Source organism: Phoenix dactylifera, unplaced genomic scaffold (genome assembly GCF_009389715.1).
Source record: "Phoenix dactylifera cultivar Barhee BC4 unplaced genomic scaffold, palm_55x_up_171113_PBpolish2nd_filt_p 000371F, whole genome shotgun sequence".
NCBI classification, from domain to species: domain Eukaryota; kingdom Viridiplantae; phylum Streptophyta; class Magnoliopsida; order Arecales; family Arecaceae; genus Phoenix; species Phoenix dactylifera.
This window is the reverse complement of record NW_024067823.1, coordinates 50223-57440: the sequence shown is the minus strand read 5'-3', so window position 1 is coordinate 57440 and position 7218 is coordinate 50223. Positions and strand designations below refer to the sequence as shown.

General features: G+C 41.7%; 1 long non-coding RNA gene across 1 annotated transcript; it reads left to right on the top strand.

Moving 5' to 3' along the window:
* The first annotated feature begins 4175 nt into the window (after window positions 1-4175).
* On the top strand, window positions 4176-6447 carry LOC120105789. Its single transcript, XR_005508080.1, has 3 exons — window positions 4176-4709; window positions 5237-5344; window positions 6410-6447. It is a non-coding gene; the product is annotated as an uncharacterized LOC120105789 (long non-coding RNA).
* Window positions 6448-7218: the final 771 nt, after the last annotated feature.

Sequence of the window (7218 nt, the reverse complement as noted above, 5' to 3'; positions counted from 1 at the left end):
GTTGGGATGTAGCATGGAAAGACGCGCCCGAGTCTATCACCCAAGACTCGTCACAGGTGGATAAAGATAGAACGAGGGCATCCATATCACCATCTTCAGCAAGATTTGCCAGATCCTTGCTGACTCCTTCGGTGTGGTCGCCTTGCTTCCCTTTAGGAGATTTGCAGTCCCTCCTAAAGTGCCCCGTCTTCCCGCAGTTCCAGCACTTCACTCCCTTGTTCTGAGGTGCTCGAGACCTGCTGGATCTCGACTTCGAGTCGCTTCGAAAACGACCGTCCTTCTTTTGTCTTCTCCGGTCAGAGGTGTTTAGTACACTTCCAGACGACTCCGTAGCTCCAGAAGATTTCCTTCTTGCTTCTTCACTCAGAAGCACTCCCACAACGTCATCAAAGATCAACTTCCCCGTCGTCGAAGAGTTGCTCACTACCATCACCAGGCCCTCCCAGCTATCAGGCAATCCGGAGAGGATTAGCAATGCCCGAATCTCATCGTCAAAACTAATCTCCACTGACTCCAACTGGGCCGTGAGTCCATTGAATTCGTTGAGGTATTCTGCTATGCTGCCGCCATTTTTCATACGAAGATTAAACAACCTCTTCATGAGAAATACCTTGTTTGATGCTGAGGGTTTCTCGTACATCCGCGACAATGTTGCCATCAACTCCATCGTCGTCTTCTCGTTTTTGATGTTGAATGCCACTTGGGATGCAAGTGACAATCTAATGGTGCCGAGCGTCTTCTGATCGAGGACCTCCCAGTCTTCATCGGGCATCTTCTCTGGTTTCTTTGCTCTGCCTCCAAGAGGTAAATAGAGATCCTTCTGGTAAAGGTAATCCTCTATTTGCATCTTCCAGAACCCGAAGTTCGTTCCATTGAACTTCTCAATTCGCACCTTTCCTTCATCCGCCATCGCAGAAAACCTGGCTCTGATACCACTTGTTGTCAGCGCCCGCGCCGGAACCCACTCACACCAGCGCCGCCACCGACGTCGGACAAGCAAAGAGAGAAACGAACGGATAAGCACTCTCTCGCTCCCTCGACACTGGACTCAAGGATCACCACTTTGCTTCCGCTGCGAAGGGCAAAAGAATACCCCCGGTATCAGTAGGGTAAAACACTTGAGCACCGTAACGGATTATCAAACCAAAGGAAGAAGAAGGAAGAAAATAGCAAAGCAAACACAAAAATGTAACGAGGTTCGGCTACAAGTAGCCTACGTCCTCCACCGCTCCAAATCTCAATTAGGATGAACTGATTACAGAGATAGCACACACCCGAACGATCACAAGCGATCGATCTACAAGGGATTCACACAGAATTCCCTTTGCACAAGAAGTAGGATCTCAATCCTATTCTTCTTTAGAACCCTAGCCTCACAAACAAGAGTCTCTCTCAAATATACGGCAAAATCTCATATCCTAAGGCTCTCATGAGTCCTATATATAGTCTCAAGCCCTTCAGATGATCATAGCCGTCGAAACGCCAAAAAAACACCAAAAGAAAACTCATCCGTATGATTTCCCGCGAGCTCGAGTCGACTCGACTGAAGTTCGAGTCGGCTCTGGCACATCTGGACAACTTCCAGTATAACTGGCACGATCTCGAGTCGACTCGACTGTGGCTCGAGTCGACTCGACGATGCTTCGAGTCGACTCGACTGTAGCTCGAGTCGACTCTGACAGTTCAGACAGAAACATGGTTTTTTTTCGGCTTTTCTCCTCTCGGGTCGACTCGACGGGTCTCGAGATGACTCGACTGTTCCCGAGTCGACTCGACTGTTGCTCGAGTCGACTCTGACAGTCCGCCAGACAGAACTATGCAGAATTAATTCTCCTTCAATTCTCTTCATCACCAATGGTCTCCACATACCCCAACACCGGTCGCGTACCGGACCCGGATGCTGGGTTTGGGGCGTGACAGAGTGGTATCAGAGCTTAAGATTAAGGTATCCTAAGGTTTTGGATTAGGTGAGTGTGAGTAGGGAATTATGATAGGAAAACTATCAAATCCTTGGTTTATAATCATCTGAGATTGTAACAGGAATGATATTGTAATCTAAGATTTATGACCACTAGGGATTGTGGCCTTAGTGGCATTAGAGTTTGACGTTTAAGATCATTGGGGATAGTGACAAAATTGGAATTTGAGCATATGTTTAAGATCACTCGAGATCATGATGGGAATGAAATCAAAGTTTAAGGTTTAAGACCACTGGGGACTGTAGCATAAGTGGCATCAGTGTTTGAGGTTTAAAATCATTGGGATTAATAACAAAATTAGAATCCGAGCATATGTTTAAGATCACTAGGGATTGTGATAGAAATATATTATAGCTTAAGGTTATGATCACTTGGGACATGACAATTAAATTCAGTGCTTATGATGTAAGATCACTGGGCATTGTGATAAAATGTATGCATCGGATTTGGTTTTTGATGAATGTAGAAGGAAAGTATAAATTATCTTTGATAATGATAAAAGTAATTTGACCTAAGATAAGTATAGGAAGGTCAACAATAGCATATCGGTTATTCCAAGCTCATATATTATTTAAATGACTTGAAAGTTTAAACTTGATATGGGTTTTGATGTGATTGTACTTTTGATTTTGCTGCTAATTATTAGAGTGAGATTTGTACATAGATCTTCCATAGTATTGGAGTGAGTTAAGAAGATTTCATAATATTGAAAGGAATGTTCTTCGAAGTTGAATATGTATATAGATTATATCTGGTATTGGCATGTTGGATATTGCAAATATGTCTATTTTCGATTGATGTATTTGATTATTTTGAGGCCATAGAGTATGCATATTGACGGAGGAATTCTATATATTTGAATTCTCATATTCGGATTGGGCTACTGGATTTTACTTATAATTGTAGAAGACTATTTGATGTGTTAAATTTAAAACTCAAGCCTAGATTTAAGATTTGAGTAGGATCTTTGTCATTGTTGATAAAGCTACTAATAAATGTCATATTGAGTAGAGACTTTGGTCATGAGATGCTTACATGAATTATCATATATAGCATTGCTGATGGATGTTAAGAATCTTGGTGAAGAAAGATCTGGAGATCGATAGAGTTAATTTATAATCATAGTGTATTGGCTCAATGACTTCTAACCAATTGAATTTGAAGTAAATCTTCTTGGAAAGAAGATCAATGTAGATTGTTTAATCGAATTGCTGAGGAAAACCAAGGTTAACTTATTTTAATTTAAGCCTAGATATTTTGGATTCTAAGTTATGGAGATTATGTAGTGACCTTAAACATGACTAATGGTTTAAGAGTTAGTTATGATAAGTATACTCTACATAAATTGAGGATAGAGAGATGTAGAGGTTCTACTCAATTAAAGTTTCGAAATTTGGATTTTCTTACCCCTAGTGCAAGTGATATTTCGATAATAAATCATTTAGAGGCTTTAGGGTATTTAATGGATTAAATCAGAGTGCACAGCGGAAGTATGGTGGTTTGAGTTATTTTAAAACTGGTTAAGGACATTAATATTTGATCTAAAAGGTATTATGATGGAACACTTGAGTTAGTTTCTAATAGAGGAGAATGTTGTTAATTCTATGGATGATCTAGAGATAGCTATGTAATTTTCACCAATGGGTTCTTCTATTATCGACAACTTTTGGGAGAATCTTGGGCATCTTAAATTTAGCGTTAATGGTTGATGAGTTGTTGGTTGATCTTAGACTTGGAATGTTTTAACATGGATCTCCTATTTATTAGGATGATGTGGGCGAGAGAAAATTATTAGGCCCAAAGATAGTCCAACAGACCATAGATAAGGTGCAAGTGATCAAAAAAAATAACTTTGTACAGCATAAAGTCGTTAAAAGAGTTATGTTGATAATAGAAGGAGAGAACTGAAATTTTAAATTGGGAAATCATGTTTTCTTGAGAGTATCACCCACTAAAGGAGTGATGAGATTTGAGTTTCATGGTTATTTGGGCTTTAAGTATGTTGGTCCGTTTGAGATTTTGGATAAGGTTGGAGATGTGGCATATCGATTGGCTTTACCACCGGCTTTATCCAGTGTGCACAATATTTTTCATGTGTCAATGTTGAAGAAATACATCTCAGATCCGAGTAATGTGATAGCATATGAGTCATTACATCTTTATGAGGATTTGACCTATGAGGAGTTCCCCACAAGAATTGTGGATAGAAAAGATCAGGTACTCCGACATCAAACCATTCCTTTTGTGAAGGTGCAATAAAACAATCATACGGAAAGAGAGGCTACCTGAGAGCTCGAAAAAGAGATGAAGGTCAAGCATCCATAGCTTTTTGAAACCTCAGGTATGTCAATTTCGAGGACGAAATTTTTTTTTTTGGAGGGGAGAATGTGAAGGCCCATATTTGAGTTGGGCCGGCCCTTGAGCAAGGGCGGCCCAACGAGTGCAAGGGGGAGGGAGTCTCCCGATTGAAACACCCTCCCTCCCCTGTTTTTCGGAATTCCTCCTCCCCCTCCTCCCGAATCCACCGGAGGGGAGGTTATAGGGTGATAAAACCCTACCAAATCAGGCCAAGGATCTCCTCCCTCCCTTCCTAGGGCATCAACCGAGAGCCTCCCACAAACCAAAAAAAAAAAAAAAAAAAAGAAGAGGGAAGATTGGGGTTCTAGCTTGCCGCGGAAGGGATCGGGCCATCGCCGTCGATCCGGTCGGGAGGATCTCGCCGGAAGCAAGGTGAGTCGTCCCTCCTCCTTCTCCTCGTCTTTAGGCCACTGTTTTTCCTGGGAATCCGGCCGGCAAGCCGCCGGATCAATGTGAACCGAACTCTCCTGTTCCGGTTGCTTTTCCTCTTCCATTCCGGCCGACCGCCGCCAGGCGTGGCACCGCCGGCACCACCACACAGGCCGACGACCAGGGAGCGTCGCCGGCCGTGGGCCGCCTACTGCCGAGCACCCTTTCCCCTTGCCGTCAGGAAGGAAGGAAGAAAGAGAGAGGGAGAGAGAGAGCCAACTCTCTCCTCTTGATATTTTGTTGACGGGAAGAAGGAAGAGAGAGAGAGAGAGAACAATTCTTTGTTTTTCTCCCTCTCTAATTGCTCTCTTTTATTGCTTTGTTTTTCTCTAGTTTAATATAGGAAAATCATGGATTGATGGTTAATCCTAGGGTGTTAGGTACTGGTGGACCCTTAAGAGGATCCATTGGGAGTTTTGGATTTTTTTTATATATCTTGGATAATTCTTAATGATAACTTGGTTCTGAAGGGGAACAATTTGTTGGACGAGAGGATGCTGAGCAGAGTCCTGCGCACCTCTCGATTCATAGATCGCCGTGAGAGTGGGTGGTTCGTCTGTTTGAGTTTTCAACAAAAGGTAAGAATCCTTGTACGCCAATCCTGCATGATATAATATTTTATACACTATATATGTTTGATATGCTATGATCCAGACAAAGCAAAAATAATTTTATATTAAATTATATTTTGATTGTGTTGGTTTATGAGTGGTACTGTGATGGATGTATGCATGTGCATAACCTACGCCTGCATAATTGGATTTATAATGTGGTTCTTATGATATGATGATAATAAATCGTGTTTGATTATTTTGTTATATTTGATATTATGATGGATATAATCCTGAGCATAACTTACATTTATTTAATTGGACTAGTGGATGGACTAACCCTATTATATTGATTGCCCTGTCACGGGCCGGAAACGTGACCTTGGTTAGTCTAGGCCGGATATAAGATGGAAAAGGAATTGATGTGTGGATGTAAACTGGGTTGTATGAAAGAGACTTTGGGTTTATCTTGTTATTATGGCAGGCCCCGTCACAGGCTAAAAATGTGGTACTTTGGTAGGCCCCCTCACAGGCTAGAAATGTGGAACTATAATGTGCAGGCCCCGCCACAGGCTGAAAATGTGATACTTTGGCAGGCCCCCTCACAGGCTAGAAATGTGGAACTATAATGTGCAGGCTCCGCCACAGGCTGAAAATGTGATACTTTGGCAGGCCCCATCACAGGCTAGAAATGTGGAACTATAATGTGCAGGCCCCGCCACAGGCTCAAAATTTGATAATTTGGTTGCCCCACCACAGGCTGAGAAATGTGACTGAGATTTGACCCAAAGTCGGAAAGATAATTAATCCGGATCAAGTTAGTTTAGAATGAAAAGAAAAAGCATTAAAAACAGTAATGAAGATTTATGAGCTATCATATGCTATATTATTCCTGTGTGACTGGACTTTCATTGATGTTGATATACATACTTATATTGATTTTTGAGTCTTTTGGAAACTGGTTATGATTTCATGAAATGTGCATCGATTTGTCGTGGTTTTCAAATCTATATTATTATTGTGTTGGTGTGGATGTGTAGGGATTCTTACTGGGCTGTAAAGGTCACCCCCTTTTCTTTTTTTCTTTATCAGAGTTGCAGGATGCATAGATTTGGATGGGATGGGCGCAGAGTGTGAGTACCAGAGTTGTTGCCCAAGGTGACAAGCCAAGAGGGGGGGGTGAATTGGTTTCTTTTAAATTTTAACTATCTTACTTGTGTTAAATGATGAGTTAGTGAACTTAAACAAATCACAATACAAACAATAAGAAGTATAGTGGTTCGGTGCTCTCCTTAGCACCTACGTCCACTCTCCAAGCGACCCCTTGGGAATTCACTATAATCCCGCAGATTACAGTTGGATTGTTTTCCGGGCTCACAATCCAAAAACCTTTGTTGGTTTTACGGGCTCACCAACGAACCTTTACACTTTGGTTTTCCGGGTTCACCAAAAACCTATGTTGGTTTTACGGGCTCACCAACGAACCTATACAATTGGTTTTACGGGTTCACCAACAACCTACGTTGGTTTTACGGGCTTACCAACAACCTATGTTGGTTTTACGGGCTCACCAACGAACCTTTAAAATTGGTTTTCCGGGTTCACCAATCAACCTATTCCGTTGGTTTTGCGGGCTAACCAACCAACCTTTACAAGTAGTTTAATAAACAAAGGAAGAAGATTTAAACTCCTAGATGAGCAAATATAACAATATAATCTACAAAGAAGAGTTTAGAGAATATTTATCGCTTGATGTGACTTCTCTCTTCTTTGTCAAGGATGCTTCACTCTTCAAGGGTGGATGGAGCTCTTGATGACTCTTTGAATCTGCTCAACCACTTTCTTTTGATTCTTGAATGAAGCACTTGGATGAAGCTTGCCTTGCTAGGGTTCTCTCTTGA